We start from the raw sequence: 18,887 nt of genomic DNA, 5'->3' as shown, positions 1-18,887 counted from the left end.
TATAGGACTTCCTCTTCCTTGATTTATCCTTGGCATTCAAGGAAATGTGGTTGTCCTAGTTCAATTCAAACTTTAAGAGTGTGTCAGTTCATCTTAACAGGTTATTCTCTGCATTTTGGCCTCCATTCCCTTCTCTTTGTTGGTAAATTTGTAACCTTGGTTACTCTCGTTAGTGAGGCTTGGGCATGCAGTTCCTGTCAAAGCTTAATGCAGATGCATTTGCCACCCTTCTACACATATTTAAAACAAGAAGTAAAGCCCTGAAATATCCTGTAAGTGTTACTGCCATGTCTCTGTTTCTCTCTGCAGGTACAACATACACATCATTCTCAACCATGCTGGTACAAGGAATGGACTCTTACGATAACATACTCTGGAATGCCATTTAAAAAAGGTGTGCAACATTTCTGCATAAATGTTATCATCTTAAAATGCTAAGTTAAATTAAATTGTTACAAAGTCAGAGATATACCATACCGATTGTGTAAAGAACAGAGAAGTACTATCTATGTCTTTCTTGATGGCTACCAGTTGGCAGCCTCAGATCTTCTAGAAGTTGAAATAATAAAGAGGTAGGACTAGAAATCTGGGGTGTAACTCTGGCTTCAGTGAAATCAATGGAAAAACTCCTATTGACTTTAATGAGGACAGGATTACACCCCAGGTCTCCAGCTTCCAAGATAGGTATATTGGGCCCAATCCTTCCTTTGAAATCACTCAGAAACTTGCAGGCCCAGGCCCAGAGACATTAAATGGAACACAAGACATTTATTTTATTAATAATTCTCTTTTATATACAAAAGAGAGGCCAAAAATGAAAGTATTGTAATATGGATTGAATATGTACCACTAGGAACATGACCCAGATACTATGGTGATGTGAACCTGATTCCACTGAAGACAATGGGAGTTATACCTGAATAAGCTGGAGTAAGGACTTTGGGGTTTGGAATAGAAAGCATTCAGATCAATAGAGCTGCACCAATTTACACCAGCCAAAGATCTGCCCCCTCACATCATTTACAAAACCTATATTTATGGTCTAAATTAAGCCTGCAGCATTCCTTAAAGCATGGGTATTATCTTGGATGAAACTATACTATGGAATAAGCCTAGGAATTTCTGCAGACTGAGGATTTTTTTTAGAACAAAATCATCTGGCTCCCATCCTGTTCATCAGCCTGATACTCTGAGACCAGAAGAAAGTAAATGAGAAACTCATCCAATCAGGCATGTATTGGCAGAGTTTTCTCAGCAACAGAGGAAAAAACCCAAGACTATGTCACTCAGGATAAACAATGAAAAGGTAAAGCAGCTTGGGCACCCAGAGAAGTTTAAAAGAAAATATTTGTGAGCAAAATATATGTAGGAGTGCAAATGTAAAGCCATAGATTTATTTTTAGAAATTATAAAATAAGAGTATTATCGATTTTCATGAGAGATGTGAACTGAGCTGTACCTACCTTGGAGAATGCATCTGAAGAAGTGGGGTTTTTTACCCACAAAAGCTTATGCCCAAATACATCTGTTAGTCTTTAAGGCACCACCGGGCTCCTCTTTCTTTTTGTGGATACAGACTAACCTGGCTGCCCCTCTGATAGTCTTCCTTAACATTTCAAATGAATTTTCATACTAATGAAAAGAGCCAGACATAGGGCATGCAGGTGCTACGCAAACTCCACACACACATATACCCATGCACACACTTCAACTTAAATGTTTCTGGCTCATGTACCTTTGAATCGTGACCTGGAAACCCACCAGAGGGAGTGTTGTCATGCCAATAAAGTATGAAAGTTTATTTTTTGTACCAGTCCATTTAATATACTGCTTTTGAACAAAATATATGAATTGCATATTGCACATATACTAGTTGAAATGTAGCATACAGTACCATTCAACTAGGAGTTGTTTTTACAGTTACTTTGTTTTTACTATTCACGCAAGTGGGAATAAAAAATAGTATTTTCCTTGACTGAAAAATTTAAATCTGTCCTTTGAAAGCAACATGAATTAGTGTGGAGGTGTGTGAAATAGTACTTTCCCCCTTCCCTATGTGGAACAAGTGGGGAAAAATATATATAATTATTCTTTAAATATAGTAAGGATGTGCTGAGCCTAAGAGGTGCATGTAGGCTGGCATCCCTGTCGGGGGAGGGATTTGAAGCTTTATCGTCAAGACAAGTACTTTGGTGCCTGCATTATATCCAGGTGAAGCGAACATTACCTCATGGTTTTCCCTTATTCTGTGTGTTATACCTCAGACTGTTTACACACCTTCAGTTAATTTGCTACTGGACACATTTCAAAGGGACTTCAACCTGCCCTCCATTTCTAAAGATGCAATTTTGCACATAAAAATCACTAGCTCAGTGCTTATTTTCTTGTCCTATTCTATTCTCTATGGGATTGTATACTGTGCTCATCACCGTGGTAAGTGAGCACCTTCCTGTAGTGCATTAAGCAATGTGGCTAACTTCTGTCCCGTGTTTGTTCTTTGACCTCTCCCCAGAAGGAGAAGTGTGTATTAGTATTGCTTGCTGGATAGACATTGCATACCTTCAATTCACACTAGATTTGTGTGTACTAATATGTTTGCATGTGTCGATGCTAACATTTGCTGGTGTTGAGTAGAACTGGTTGGGAATTTTTCTGATGAAATATTGCATATTTAGTACTGCAGCCATTTCCATTTAGAAGGGTTTTTTCCACAACTAGAGAAGTCAATCACATTTTTTAATCAAAAGTTTTGCTTCTGTAGAAAAATCTCCCACCCTGTCACCCCCAGAGAAAGCAGCATTGCAACCCAGCTGGGGTAGTCACCTCCGTTCTGAGAATTACTGCTGTATTTCAATTCCACTCAAAGGAAAATGGTTGTGATTAGCTGCAATCAGAGCTGTGCAAACCATTTGTGTTGAAGCCAGACGCTCTCACTGGAGCTGGGAGCACTCAGCACTTTTGAAAATCAGACATGCCTGTTAATGCTGTGAGCCTAGAGAGCTGGAGAGTCAATGCAAGTTATGTAATGCTCTGATTTCCATAACAATGAATATGCATTAATTCATTTACATAAATCCCCCTTCAGTTCCTTGCTCTTCCTCACTCTCAGATCCATACATTCTCTCTGCCAAATCCAACATTTCTCACTTGGGTTTCCACTCTTCCCCCACCACGCTAAATCCATTCTTGAGTTTCCCTCCATCACCTTGATCTGGCTTGCCTTTGAATTTCCTCCATGTCCCACCCTCTGCCTCAGGTTCTCCCTATCCCTTTTTCAAATCTCCTTTCCAGTTCCCCTGCTCAAATTTCCCATTTCATAGAATCATAGAGTCATAGAAGATTAGGGTTGGAAGAGACCTCAGGAGGTCATCTAGTCCAACCCCCTGCTCAAAGCAGGACCAACATAAACTAAATCATCCCAGCCAGGGCTTTGACAAGACGGGCCTTAAAAACCTCTAAGGATGGAGATTCCATCACTGCCCTAGAAAGAAAAGGAGTACTAGTGGCACCTTAGAGACTAACCAATTTATTTGAGCATAAGCTTTCGTACATCGGATGAAGTGAGCTGAAGCTCACGAAAGCTTATGCTCAAATAAATTGGTTAGTCTCTAAGGTGCCACTAGTACTCATTTTCTTTTTGCGAATACAGACCAACACTGCTACTACTCTGAAACCTATCACTGCCCTAGGTCACCCATTCCAGTGCTTCACCACACTCCTAGTGAAATAGTGTTTCCTAATATCCAACCTAGACCTCCCCCACCGCAACTTGAGACCATTGCTCCTTGTTCTGTCATCTGCCACCACTGAGAACAGCCAAGCACCATCCTCTTTGGAACCCCCCTTCAGGTAGTTGATGGCTGCTATCAAATCCCCCCTCACTCTTCTCTTCTGCAGACTAAACAAGCCCAGTTCCCTCATCCTCTCCTCGTAAGTCATGTGCCCCAGCCCCCTGATCATTTTTGTTGTCCCCCGCTGGACTCTCCTCAATTTGTCCACATCCTTTCTGTAGTGGGGGGCCCAAAACTGGATGCAATACTCCAGATGTGGCCTTACCAGTGCCGAATAGAGGGGAATAATCACTTCCCTCGATCTGCTGGCAATGCTCCTATTAATGCAGACCAATATGCTGTTAGCCTTCTTGGCAACAAGGGCACACTGTTGACTCATATCCAGCTTCTCATCCACTGTAATCCCCAGGTCCTTTTCTGCAGAACTGCTCCTTAGTCGGTCGGTCCGCAGCCTGTACCAGTGCATGGGATTCTTCCGTCCTAAGTGCAGGACTCTGCACTTGTCCTTGTTAAACCCCATCAGATTTCTTTTGGCCCAATTCTCCAATTTGTCTAGGTCACTCTGGACCCTATCCCTACTCTCCAGCATATCTACCTCCCCCAGCACCTTAGTGTCATCCGCAAACTAACTGAGGGTGCAATCTATCCCATCATCCAGATCATTAATAAAGATGCTGAACAAAACCGGCCCCTGGGGCACTCTGCTTGATACCGGCTGCCAACTAGACATTGAGCCATTGATCACTACCAGCTGAGCCTGACAATCTAGCCAACTTTCTATCCACCTTATAGTCCACTCATCCAATCCCTACTTTTTTAACTTGCTGGCAAGACTACTGTAGGAGACCATATCAAAAGCTTTGCTAAAGTCAAGATATATCACGTCCACTGCTTTCCCCATGTACACAGAGCCAGTTATCTCATTATAGAAGTCAATCAAGGTTGGTCAGGCATGACTTGCCCTTGGTGAATCCAAGTTGACTGTTCCTGATCACCTTCCTCTCCTCCAATTGCTTCAAAATAGTTTCCTTGAGGACCTGCTCCATGCTTTTTCCAGGGACTGAGGTGAGGCTGACCGGTCTGTAGTTCCCTAGGTTCTCCTTCTTCCCTTTTTAAAAGTTGCCAATTCCCTCAGCATCCTTGGATGCATTAGATCTCGACCCATGGACTTATGTATGTCCAGCTTTTCTAAATATTCCTAAACCTGTTCTTTCACGACTGAGGGCTGCTCACCTCCTCCCCATATTGTGTTGCCCAGAACAGCAGTCTGGGAGCTGACCTTGTCTGTGAAGACTGAGGCAAAAAAAGTATTGAGTACCTCAGATTTTTCCACATCATCTGTCACTATGTTGCCTCCCCCACTCAATAAGGGTCCCACACATTCCCTGACCTTTTTTGTTGTTGTTGCTAACGTACCTGTAGAAACCTTTCTTGTTACCTTCACATCCCTTGCTAACTGCCACTCCAGTAATGTTTTGGCCTTCCTGATTATACCCCTTCATGCTCGAGCAATATTTTTATACTCTTCCCTAGTCATCTGTCCAAGTTTCCACTTCTTGTAAGCTTCCTTTTTGTGTTTAAGCTCACCAAAGATTTCACTGTTAAGCCAAGCTGGTCACCTGCCATATTTGCTATTCTTTCTGCACATCGGGATGGTTTGTCCCTGTGCCCTCAATAAGGATTCTTTAAAATACAGCCAGCTCTCCTGGACTCCTTTCCCCCTCATATTAGCCTCCTGGCGATCCTGACCATCAGTTCCCTAAGGGAGTCAAAGTCTGCTTTTCTGAAGTCCAGGGTCCATATTTTGTTCTCTTCTTTCTTTCTTTCTTTCTTTCTTTCTTTCGTGAGGACCCTGAAATCGACCATCTCATGGTCACTGCTGCCCAGGTTGCCACCTACTTCTACTTCCCCTACCAATTCTTCCCTGTTTGTAAGCAATATGTCAAGAGAAGAACAGTCCCTGGTTGGTTTCTCCAGTAGTTGCACCAGGAAGTTGTCCCCAACTCTCTCCAGAAACTTCCTGGATTGTCTGTGCGCTGCTGTATTGCTCTCCCAGCAGATGGCAGTGTGATTGAAGTCCCCCATTAGAACCAGTGCCTGTGTTCTGGAAACTTCAGTTAATTGTCCAAAGAATCCTCATCTACCTCATCTTCCTGGTCCAGTGGTCTATAGCACACTCCCACCATGACATCACCCTTCTTACTCTCGCGTCTAAACTTAACACAAAGACTCTCAACAGGCTTTTCTCCAGTTTCATATTGGAACTCTGAGCAATCATACTGCTCTCTTACATACAGTGCAACTCCTCCACCTTTATTCCCCTGCGTGGCCTTCCTGAACCATTTATACCCATCCACGACAGTGCTCCAGTCATGTGAGCTACACCACCACGGTCCCCCTGGTCTGGCTCCTCACATCTTTGCTTCTCTCCCCATTTCAAGTTATCTCCTCTCTCTGGATCCCCACACTTGAATTTTTTGACACTCCTGTGGATTTGATGGAGTCCAGAGGGAACCTCTCTGACACTGAGGGTAGGGTATTCTCAACCAAGGGTCCTCAGCTCTGAAACATGCCTTCAGAGATCAGACTGAGTTTACTTCTAATTTTAAATACCCGAGTGAACACAATAATTGCCAATATTTGATTGTATCTCTCTCCCTTCAATCTTTTCTCTGGCACTTGTTGCTTATCTTCTCGGCTTAGAAGCTCTTTGAAGCATGAGCCATGTCTTTCTGTGTGTGTGTACAGTACTTATCACAATGGGTTCCCATCCTGATAGGGCACTACTGCAATGTAAATGAAATAAAATATTAACTTGAGTCTCACTGCCTTCAAATGCAAGACAAGGCATAGAGGTTTGTTGAACAAGCCCTTTCAGTGAAGATGACCAAAAATGGTCCAGTGACAGCTCTCTTTGGAGGAGCAATTAAGTGGAGAAGAAAAAAGAATAGGAGGGGAGAAATAATAAGAAAGAGTATGGGGAAAAAATCCCTAAAGTAAGATAAAAGAAAGCGCAAAATAATTATGGTTCCTAGGTGGATTCTTGGGCTAATTATGGTTTTAAAACCTTCTGCTTAGGGCCCATATATCACAGTGATGGATGCATCACCTAAACATAGAGAAAAAGAGAGATCCACGGCATTGTACTAATTCACAAAAAAAACAACATAAACTGAAAATCAGTATCTTTCCTGCAGCAGTAGTATAAGTACATTTCTCCCAAGTCATATGATACTCTACACCAAATATTGCCAAGCTGGTTCATTTCCAGCTTCTTTCTTAAAGTACCCAATCAGCAGCTGTTAAAATCAGATTAGATATGTACAGTATGACTTCTTCATCAACCGTTAACAAAGCTCGTTATTTAATTCGTCTCTCAAATTGCATTTAATAGAGACTTAAAGCAATGCCTATGACTGTCACTGGGGTGCCCATTCATTATAAATTTCACTTGCAGGGAGAACTGTGTTTAATCACCATGATTTTTCTCTATCAGTGCCATTTGCATAAGGGCTGGGCAAGCAGGCATGATGAAAAATTGAATCCAGCTAATGTTATTGATTGGGAAGATCTGACCCTGAAACTGAGCTTCATTAATTATCCTGGCTTCCTCTTCAGAAAGCTGAACTATGGAAGATTTCATTACATTACTGCATTGCATGCAGCATCAGTATTGTTCATGGTGCTTACATTATTACATACTCACTCATTAAACGCATGCAATGCTTAATTAGATAGGGACCATATTATATGCTGCTAGACGATATAACTGGGGAATGAATAAAATCTTGGAAATATCTAATTTTATGGATTGCTAAAGACTGCAAAGAAATATCTGGATATCTAATACAAAAGGACAGAAAGATAGATTAAGGACCCTGTTTAAATCTTTGGCTTTTATAGCCTGTTTTTTCAGAGGTGCCCACAAATCCCATAAATATCAGTTTGAGGTACAAGTCCTCTGCACCTCTGAAAATGAGCCCACTAGTGTCCAGTGGATTTTTGATACCAGTCATTCCCAAGGGACACTTGCTGAAATATTTTCTCATTGTGAAACAGCACAGCTGCAAATTCAGCATGGCCAGCTCTCGCGATTTTATTGTGAGTCTTGCAATATTTCAAGTTTTATTGAAAGCTCCGGTTCCTAGAGTCTTGTGATTACGTGAGCATCAAATCTCAGCTTTCATTAAAAAAATACTTACTTTCTAACCCCCATTGTTGTGGAGAAAATGTTGAAAATGTGATCTACGTGTACCCTGACAGCTCAGAAACCAGAAAGCAAATAAAAAGAACCTAAAATTTAATATTTGGGTTTTTAAAAAAAATCTATTGGGGGGTGGAGAGAGAGAGGCAGACTCATGATTTTTGAGCATTTGGGGCTGCAACTTTCAGTGACTCCATATAAATCACATAACTGCACCACCAATAAATATTTGCACAGCTGCAAACAAACCGACTTATGCCATTCTGCCACACTTGGGATGGAGTCAGATATGGGTAACTGGAAAATACATGGCACACTAGTTATCTGCTTGTGTTCTGTTGCTGTAGTTTGCAGTGGTCACCATATATGTTTATGGTTTTGAAGCAAGCCTCTGCTGTCTTTCGTTCTAAGGCATGCTGGCTGATTCCACCCCTTCCTGGCTGCTAACAATCTGTTTGCAGTGCGAATATGTGGGACAATTATGTAATGTTTACCATCTTTGGAGACTGTGCAATTGTGCATGCAGAATATGGTTCTCTGTGCACTCTTTGGTGAACATGGAATGAGAGAGAGAGAAATGTACTTCAGACCAAACGGGGACATTTAGCTCCCAGAAACAGATATAAAATATTGATGGCCTTTAACAGAAACCGCTACAATGTTACTGACTGAGTTGATTACAGAAAAAGTCACTTAGGACCAGATTGTGCTCAGCTACTCTGAGCCCAGGCAAGGAGTAGTCCATAATTACAGTCCCCCTGATGCTACTTCTACACCCCTCCTAAGATGTGAGACAAACCACAAGGTTAATAGACCCACTCCCTGTGGTGCACCAACAAGAGAAGCAGGAGCATCAGGCTGGAGAGGGGGCACATTGTTCCCAACAGGCTGTATCAATCAGTTCCCTGTCCTGCCTGCCTGGGAACTTCAAGAAGAGTTTGAACTCCTTATTCTCCATCAACCCGAAAGTTTGTTTGACTCTAAATGGCACTACTGCATCAGTTGTCAGTATAGCTAAGCTCCAAATTAGAATTTCAGTTTACCTAAAAACGTTTCCAAATCTCTGCTGAAAAGAAAGGGGCAGCTGAGAAATCCCTGTGGCTGCCATTTTATTGACAGTTCCAGTCTGCACAGGAAGCAGAGACAATTGACATGAACAGCATCAAGGCAGGAGGACAAGATGCAGCCAGAGACACAGGAAACGCCAGAAGGTTTCCATGACCACTTTAAGATCTGTATTTCCCTCCTAGCTTTGGATGGTTGTCGATACATGCACTAAACCACAACAGAAAGCCAGAAAAGTAGTTCCTTAGTTAATCTTTAAGTTATTGTCTCTGAATGTGTGTGGATTCAAACATCTGAAAGCCAACAGAGACCATTAGCTCATTTAGTCAGACCTCATGTATATCACAGGCCAAGAATTTCATCCAGCTGCCCCTGTATTGAGCCCCATCCCTTGTGTTTAACTAAAGCAGATCTTCCAGAAAAGCATCCCTGCTTGATTTGAAGACTTTAGATGATGGCAAATCCACCACTTCCCTTGGTAGTTTGTTCCAGTGCTTAATGATCGTCACTGTTAAAAAGGTGTGTCTATATTAGGGCATTTTAATGAAATAATTATTAATTTGCTCAACTTTTCCACTGAATAGCTAGAACCTATGTAATAGTCTAATTAATAGTCTAGTGTGTGTATCTCTTTCTCTACAAGCTGCAACAACTCTGAGAATAAAATGGCTGCTGACTGAGTGTACAGAGAGTATAGACCAGGGATCGGCAACCTTGGGCACACGGCCTGCCAGGGTAAGCCCCACGGCGGACCAGTTTGTTTACCTGCCGCATCCACAGGTTCAGCCGATCGCAGCTCCCACTGGCCACGGTTTGCTGCTCCAGGCCAATGGGGGCTGCAGGAAGCGGCAGCCAGTACATCCCTCTGCCCACCAGGGGGCTTACCCTGGCGGGCCACGTGTCAAAGGCTGCCGATCCCTGAGGTAGACATTTAAGGGTGCAGTATGTAGAAACCAAAGGCATCAGAGTTTAATTGTTACAGACACCCCTTATTAGATGTTGATTCTTTTCTCTTTAAAGAAAAAGCAGGGAGCTGGCTACAATAGTGCCTTATGTATTGTTCTTTCTCCTCTGGAGGTCAGGATAGAAATCCCTACATGACACACAAATATGACTTGCATGGGTCTCTCATCCTAGTCACTAATGGACAGTTGTCTACATCACAAAACTTCCTCACAGTATAGCATGGTAATCGGTTTTCCACGTAAGAACTGAACTGGACTGGAATTATAGGGGGAGGGGGTGTCTGGAGGAGATGCTGGTTGGGACAAATGAAATAGCAGGGGGTTTTACACATAGAACTGGCCTACATTTGTGGGCCAAGACTGGAATAGCAAGACTGGAATAGCAGAGTGTAGTGGTGACTCTTGAGCACTGCCAGCCTGCTATAGGACTGTCTCCAGCCAGCATTGTCAATCACTTTTTCACAAGCCTCAACTTAACACAAATGGTTTAGAAAACAGAGGGGACAAATGCTTAAAGCACATCTATTGAGCCCAGTGTATAATGAGTTTTGCTCATAGGCTAAGCCTCAGGAGAAGTTAGACTTATATGAAAGCCAAGAGAATATTTTTGTTCTCTATATGTTTCCTCTGCCAAGAGTCAACAAAAGCTTAGCTAAATAGAACCAGCCAGAATGTCATTCTCTGTGTGACTAGGAGAGGTGGAGAGCTTTGCACTTTGAATAGTAATAAGTTACTGACTCCTTTTCTAACTGAGGACATCAGTCCCCTCGAACACAGAGGTTCAGCTCATTAAACAGCAAGGGAACCTTACACCTTTGCATTATGTGGTTAAAAGACAGCAAGATCATAGTCAAGACATATGACAAGACAATGAGATATATGATTTTTTTCCAAAGAGCTTTTAATAACCTTAATGGTGTCCAAATATTTTCTGTTTAGTCTGTCTCCCAATGAATCAAAGATCATTTGAATTCCCCTATATTGCCATGATGTTGATTAAAGTAATAAGACAATTGATAACAACATTAAACATGTCACAGCATCATTTGCAGGCTCCAAAGCTCCAGGCAGACCAACTTCCTAAATCAATTAGACTCATGGGGCCAGATTTGTACATGATGGCTTCAGTGCAGTTGTACCAGGGAGGGATTTACTCCATGATGATGTTAAACAGTGGTGAAGCTTTTGATTTAGTCTGCAGCAAATTCATTCCAGATGCCCTCTGTTTCTGAAATCTCCCCAGACCTTCCCCTGTTAATATCAATGGGGCAAAGTCAAAGGAGGATTAAGGTTTCCTGGGACCCTGGGCAAGAGCAGGTGGGGGGCCCCTCCCCTGGGACTCTGGGCCAGAGCAGGTAGGGGACCTCTCCCCATTCCTTCCACCTGTGGTCCCGCCCCCATTCTGCCCCCTCCACATGTGACCCCACCCACGGTTCCACCCTTTTCTCCCCCTTCCTCACCCCTGTTCCACCCAGGGGCCCCACATTCTGCCCCCGCACTGCAGCCCCAAGACTGGAGAAGCTCTGTCCCTCCACTGTGGCCTGGGGGCACAGCACATGACCCCCCATCTCTGAGGCTGCAGCAGGTAGCGAGAGCTCCTCCAGTCCGGGGGCCACAGCGGGGGGGTCCCAGTGCTTCTGCCGGGGATGGTGTTGGGGGGGGGGGCTCTGGGGGCTTCCCCTGCCACCCTCTGGCTTCTGCTGAGGATGCGATGGGGGGCACTGGGGGCTTCCTCTGCCACACACACACCCGGTTTCTACCAGGGACGGAGTTGGAGGGGGAGTGCTGGGGGCTTCCCTTGCTTCCCCTGGCTTCAGCCAGGGCCAGGGGACCGCTGGAGGCTTCCCCTGCAGCCAGCCAGCTTCTGACAGGGTTGGGAGGCACTGGGGGCTTCCCCTGTGGCCCCCTGGCTTCTGCCAGGGAAGGTGTCTGAGGTCACTGGGGGCTTTTCCTGTCACCAGGCCCAGCACAGATGCCAGGAAACAAGTTGAGAGGCACAGGGTGCTTCCCCTTCCACCGCCCTGCCCACCCAGCACTACTTTCCGGGAGCAGGGTCAGGGAGCGGGGGCCTTCCCCACTCACCCAAGCCTCTGGAGCCCGCAGCTGGCTGGGGCTCGTGGGCATGGGCTCCATTGGCTAATCTACCACTGGACAAAGTATACACAGTGCCTGGTCCAACCATTGACTTTGATGATTTGACACCAGAGATGCATTTGGTGCAGTACAACTGAATTGTGACTGATGTCCTCCTTGTGCATTTTCATAAAAGTAACACATTAAATTCATTCTTTATACAACACTTTCATTAGGCTTATAGAAGGAATATTGCCAATGTTATTAAAGTCAAGTACACTTTACAGATAAATACTTAAAGGGATGGCATTGTGCTTAAAGGGACACAGTCCAGATAAAAATAAGGGGCCAGATCCTTGGGTGCATCTGAAATGCACAGAGCACACATTAGCAGATGATGTGCAGAGATGGCCAAAAGCACCTTGTTACACTGCCAAGATACTGGCACTGCTCTGCAGAAGCCACTACTCCTTTGCTGTGCTGGAGTAGTCTGAGGGCTGCTCTGGCTTGCAATGCCCCTATACAGTCACAGGGGGCTGAAAATACATCTGAGAATTGGAGTGTCATACAGGGGTCTCAACCAAACCCCCATTTCCCCTCCTTGTTGTTGGCCTCCTTTCATCTGTGAGAGATGGTGGGAATTGCAGCCTATGATGAAGATAGTTTGCAATGTCCCGCCTACACTGGCAGCAGAAACGGTACGATGCATAAGAGTCCTTGGATCAGCTCTATGTAACCAACCATTCCACCTACACTGCGTTGATCCTCTGAGTTGATTAAATGGCTCAGGGCACAAATTGGCCATAATGTACCAAGGATCTGGCCCAAAATGTAACAGATGTTCTGATCTAGGTTCTTACAATTCACATTAGAAAGAGAAGATTTTTTTAAAATCAAATGCCCCTCTCATTACTGCACCCTGATGATTTGGTTTTATTTTTTGCATGTCTTTCATCGTGAGTAGTGTAGCTAGACTCATCCATTTTATGTTTGTGAATAGTGGGTTTCACTTTTCCAGTTTTTATGCACTAGCACAATCATTTTGCAGTCAGGTAACGTTTCATTTGGGAGGGAAGGAGGGATAGCCTCTTTTTATGTATTGACTGATTTAATTCCTGTACACATTTCTGTTCCTATGAAGTTGTCTTCTCTCATCTCCCTCCCCCTCCAGACTTTTTTTGGTTGGTTGGTCAGCTGTTGTGTTGACAATCTAAGGGCCAAATGAGTGATTAAGCTACAGCCCTGCTTTGTGAACAGTTACAGCCACCCTATAGAGCTTTGAGAGGTGATGTACAATGATGCTCTGGGGCAAGCACAGTTTAATGCAAGGCAGGTGAGCGGCATAACTCCCCTATGCCCTTTTTACAGCCAAGGGAAGTGTTAATCCTGAGGAGTCTTTACCTTCCCCTGAGCACAAGAGTTCTGACTGTACCCCTACAAGAGAGCTTTGCAGGGAGAGGCTCCTTTGTGCACCCATACTGAGTCTGGGCACAATCTGACCTTTAGTGTTGGCTTACCCTACCTCTTTTTTACTCCACATAACACCGTTTTCTTATAGCTGCTGGGAATGCATGTTTTATCATCCAATTGTTAAATGTTTTTGGAGTCTGTTCCAAGGTGATCTCCAGTGACTGAGATGGTTTCTCCAAAGTAGTTTAAAAATGTGCTTCCACAGATTCCTCCTAGGATCTCATTTGTAACTTTTATCACTCAGGTTATAGGGCAAGCCCTGCTGGGGGGTTTTATGACAAAGTTCAAAGGCATATAGACCAAATTTTGATTTGCATGAAATTCCAGTGAGTGCCACCTACTGGATCTGTGCTTCACTTCCCTTTTAAGGAAAAGAAGCAAGTACGTACAATGGCTGGTGTACTCTTGGGCTCATTGCATACAAAAGAAAATTGGAGAATTCCCCTGTTAGTTTGCAAGACTCTCTTTTATTTTCAGTCACAAAGTGTCAGCATTTCAGCCTAAAGAAAGCCCAAAGGGATGTAAAGATTGAAGCTTTATCCAATGTCACTGAAAATAGATGAAATCATAACTAAATACCAGAAGAGCTTTGTTACATTTGGGTGAAACTGAAATGCTGCTGGAATTACCTGCATTGACTGTGGAGTTTATTATTAATTATTATTATTATTATTATTATTTATTTGCTTCTTAAAGAAAGCCTGATCCAGACACAAATTTTAAGTGTGCTTCAAACTGGCCTCTAAATTTTGCACTTACATTTACCTGTGCTCGCATCTGACTACTCCATTTGTGAGTGCAACTGACTGCGGTTGCACAAAGTGGTGAGTGCATAATCAAAAGACTTTTTTTTTTTTAGAAAATGGCCCCACACAAGTAAACTGGGCCTATGTGTCTCACTGCAAAAAGAACCTTTACATCAGAGATGGGCAACTGGCTTAGACAAAGCAAGAACTAACTGAACCAGCACCTCCAACACAAATTAAATCAAGCCTGACAAAGTTTGGTTAATTTATCATGGTCCAGACTTTCAGTGCAAACACTCAGATTTAAGCCTGCAAACTCTGGCCAAATTACAAACCCCTTACATTGAAGTTATTCACTCAGACCCCAATCCAGCAAAGCATGTGAGTAGTCACATTGACTTCAGCCATGCAAAGCAGGGAGAATGAGCTGAGAGCCCCCTGCATTCTCTCGTGCTCTATAAGTGAAGGTCCCTCAATCTCCATGCAGGTTGGAACCATTAAGTAGATACAAGGGCTCCTAAACAAGGTCAGTACTTAATCACATGCTTAACTGTAACTTACAGTTTTCCTGTAGTTGACCAGAGAAAGTAACATTTCCCCTCTACTTTTAAGCACAAAATATTTTCCCACAGAAAAAAGTATTTCTCCGGGGGGGTGGGGGGGGCAAGTGAGAGGGAATATGGTTTGGGTTATAGCAAATGCAGCATTTCTTTAATAAAGGGGGCTCATGAGCAACCCTGTCTCTCTAAACAATTTCCAGTAAACTAACCAAATAAACACACAGGCACTGATTCTGCCCTCACTTACACTGGTATATATCAGGAGCAACTCCACTTCAGTCACTGGCATTACATGAGTGTAAGGGAAATCAGGACTTGGCCCATTAACTATGAACTGCCTGTATTTTAACACACTTTTTTTTTTTTTGGTAGTTTTCTTTCCACTTCAGTCCATTATGCAGGGCTGTTTGTTTCCTACATCGTGGATAATTAGACTGATAGCACTTGGATGCTTCGGGCAGATCCTAGCAGATTGAATTTCTGGTGATATAGAGCTGTGATGAGACTGTACCAGCAATCAACATTGTTTAGAATCTAAACACATTTCTGTGGTTTCTATGGATTGTTTAGGATCAGAATTATTCTCACCCAGGAGACATAAGACCCAATCATGCAATATGAAGTTATCATTCCCACCCCTCCAATATAAATTTTAATACGTCACCAGTGCTGTGAAGGCTTCTCATCACTTTATAGTCTTCAGGGCTTTTATTTCATGGGTAAATTTTGAACACTGGAGCTGTTGGACTTGTTTAAAACAAGACTCTGGTTTAGGTCCTCTGGAGAACAGGGTTTCAATCAGAAACAAAAATGCACACTGTAGTCAAAAATTTTACTCCCTGGTGTGGAGATTACAGAACCAATGCACAATTTGGCACGATAACATAATAGCCTTTGTGTTCAGCAATGTCAAGGGCTGTCAATCTGGCACCTTCTACCAGCACTAAATTAACATACATGAGGGGCTGTTGGAAACATAATTCAGACACTTCTATTCAGGAACACAGGGAAATGCACACACCACATACAGTATAAAACTGTATCATATTCATTGCCTACCCTGCATAATGAAATGCTTGCAAGGTGTGCTTCTGAGATTGAAAAGAGAAAGTCATGTGTCTTGTAGCCACAGCCTTTCCAGGGCCATCTGTTTCAGCACTATAATGTGTGTGTGTGTGTGTGTGGTCATGCCCTACAAGAGATGTTGCCATTTTGCTTTCAGTTTACTAGATGCAAATACAGAGGAGGAGATGTGAGACTGTCTATCTATCACATTTATATAGCCCCCGTAACCGTAGTAACTGAGTGACTCACTATCTTTAAATCTGTGAGATAGGGCTGTGCTTACTATTAATTGCAGCTGCCACTTTTCAGAGTAACAGCCGTGTTAGTCTGTATTCGCAAAAAGAAAAGGAGTACTTGTGGCACCTTAGAGACGAACCAATTTATTTGAGCATGAGCTTTCGTGAGCTACAGCTCACTTCATCAGATGCATACCGCTCCACGGTATGCATCCGATGAAGTGAGCTGTAGCTCACGAAAGCTCATGCTCAAATAAATTGGTTCGTCTCTAAGGTGCCACAAGTACTCCTTTTCTTCTAGCTGCCACTTTGTGATTCATTTCACATGTAGAATGCTACAGAGTGAATTGCTGTGTGCTCTCTCTTTCCCATGGAGATTTTATACATTCGTTTGTATTTCCTGTTTTCCTTATTATGAAATAAAAATCTTCAAGGTATGTCCATTCAGGTTTGGCTTTTTGTGTATGAGAAGGGGAAATGGCATTTTCCTGTAGGGCAAGCATGCGGTAGCTACTGAAGGTGAAAGATAGCTCATATTCTCCACTGTCAAAGGAAGTGATGTTGGTAATTCAGTAGGAACCATTGTTCCCTCTAAGTCAGAATTGAACCAATGCTTCAGACAGAGCTGGGCAAACAATTTATAATGCATTAAACAAATTTTGCTTCTTATTTTGTCTGTGAAATGTCTCTGAATGATAGCAATAAAAATACCTATAGAGCACTTTTCATCAGTAGATCTCACAGCACTTTACAAAGGAGGTCAGTGTCATTATCCTGCTTTTCTCAAATTTGCCTGTCATTCAGAATTATTTGCCAAACAATTTCTGCATATAATTCTTGATCTGGAGTGTTAATGCCATCAGTGCAAGGCAAGTATTCAAAATTTGCAAAACAAACTCTTTTACACCTGCTAAGATTCTATGTTTAAGTCAAATGGTACATTTCCATCTCAGCACTAAATAAACATAAATATTAGAAGCAGATTTCTGCTTGAATACTTGTGATTACAAATTCAATGTTTGTTTTTGCAAAGTACTCTAATATGGACTTCATATTTTCTATGCTGGTCAACATTTCTGCCTTGTTCACTTGACAATTTTCAGTAAGTGAACTTATAAAATTGTCACACACAGTCAAAATGAATTAGTTTTAAAGTGTGAAAAATATTTGAAAGGTTTTTTTTGTTTGTTGTTTGCTTTTGTTTTTATGGTATAAGCCCAGCTCAAAGCTTAGGATAGTTCCTAGAGGTGCTGTGCTGAATGTATTATTTTAGATAATATTAAAAAACTATGTCATGATTACTTAAGCTCATTAAAGATCCCATTATGCTTTTTTGCACTGGCCTGGCAGTTAGCCTTGATGTCCTAGCCAAACTCCAATTTTGGAAATTGCATTTTCCTTACTTAAATTCCCTCAGTCATTACAATATAATATTTTTTCTTCATCTCCTGTTGTGCCTATTAAAGAACTTTATTATTCCACCACTGTGATGGTTGAATTTCAGCAAAGGTGAGAAATTATTTCTGAATAGCTTTGAAATACCACACAAGTAAAAGTGATCTATAAATATAAGTATTACCGGTATTATTAATCCTGCAGAGAATGTCCATTTCAGTAGGTCCTACCTTGATAGCCTTTGATAAGACAAAAAAAAATACACAGTCAGTTAATTTTGAAAACAATATATTCCTAAAGCAGCTGACAGGTAACCCCCAAAAATAAAATTATCCCTAATTTTATATGTCAGTTATTGTTTTTCTACAAGTTTCTTCACATTGACAAAACCCCCAGAAGACAGACTGAGGATTTTTGAGTGATAACTGTTGCAAAACAAGCCATCAGTGAATGAAATGGTCCAACATAGCAGCAAACATTAAGCAAATTCAAACTCAATTCCGCAACCATCTGTGTCTCATTTAAAGCTGATCAAACTGGTGTCTGGGATTTTGACAACAGTAAATTAGAACAGGTTCCCAGCTAATAAGGTGCCCATTTTGTAAAATGGTCATCAAAGACTTTCCTGATTAAAAAAGAAATCCTCTCTTCAAATTACTTTGTAGCAACTGTGGATTTATGAGGATTGTCCCTTAGACTGAAGTTCATGGTTCTGCTTCCATGAATGCATCCTAATCAGTTTATCATTGTTCAATGGGTTTATATTTACTCTTTTCTTCTCCTATACATAACAAGTGAAAAAGATAAAAGTAGATCCATGGACACTGAGCGATAAAGCCATCGTAGCCACCAGATGGCACATATAGTATCACAAAGAGTACATACATACCGGATATTGGACGCACAAAACATGCCCCCCGTGATCATTTGTGGAGGACACACAGATACAGCTCCCCTTCTCCATGTGGCAGGGGATGTTTGGGTGTTATGGTTAGCTTCATGGAAAAGAAGCATCAAAAAGCAGTGTGGACAAAATTCATTCCCTGGTGTGAACGGGCACAGCTTCCACTGCCTTTAGTAGGATGTGCATCTGCCTCCATCAGGCCTGAATTTGGTTCTGTATTCCCAAGAAATTATACAAGAAGGGGAAAGAAATAAAATTAAAACATCCCTCATAGAAAAGTCTTTTCAATTGTAAGAGAAAATTAAGAGTCTTTTAAAATATTTTTAAACCAGTCTGTGGAATTCTATAGTAAGGAAAACAATTCCCCATTAAGTTCTATAGGACAGTTTAAAAATTTTTGTTAAGGAGATCAC

The 18,887-nt window shown here is 42.3% G+C and overlaps 1 long non-coding RNA gene across 1 annotated transcript; it reads right to left on the bottom strand.

Annotated features, from left to right (window-relative positions):
* Positions 1–10,927: 10,927 nt before the first annotated feature.
* Positions 10,928–18,681, bottom strand: LOC125638414 (uncharacterized). The gene is made up of 4 exons (XR_007357215.2): positions 18,460–18,681; positions 17,755–17,809; positions 15,539–15,653; positions 10,928–11,276 (listed from the first exon to the last, which is right to left on the bottom strand). It is a non-coding gene; the product is annotated as an uncharacterized LOC125638414 (long non-coding RNA).
* Positions 18,682–18,887: the final 206 nt, after the last annotated feature.

The sequence above is a fragment of the Caretta caretta genome, chromosome 6, assembly GCF_965140235.1.
Source record: "Caretta caretta isolate rCarCar2 chromosome 6, rCarCar1.hap1, whole genome shotgun sequence".
In the NCBI taxonomy this organism is placed as follows: Eukaryota; Metazoa; Chordata; order Testudines; family Cheloniidae; genus Caretta; species Caretta caretta.
Note: the sequence above shows the minus strand (reverse complement) of the source record. Positions and strands in the feature narration are given on the sequence as shown.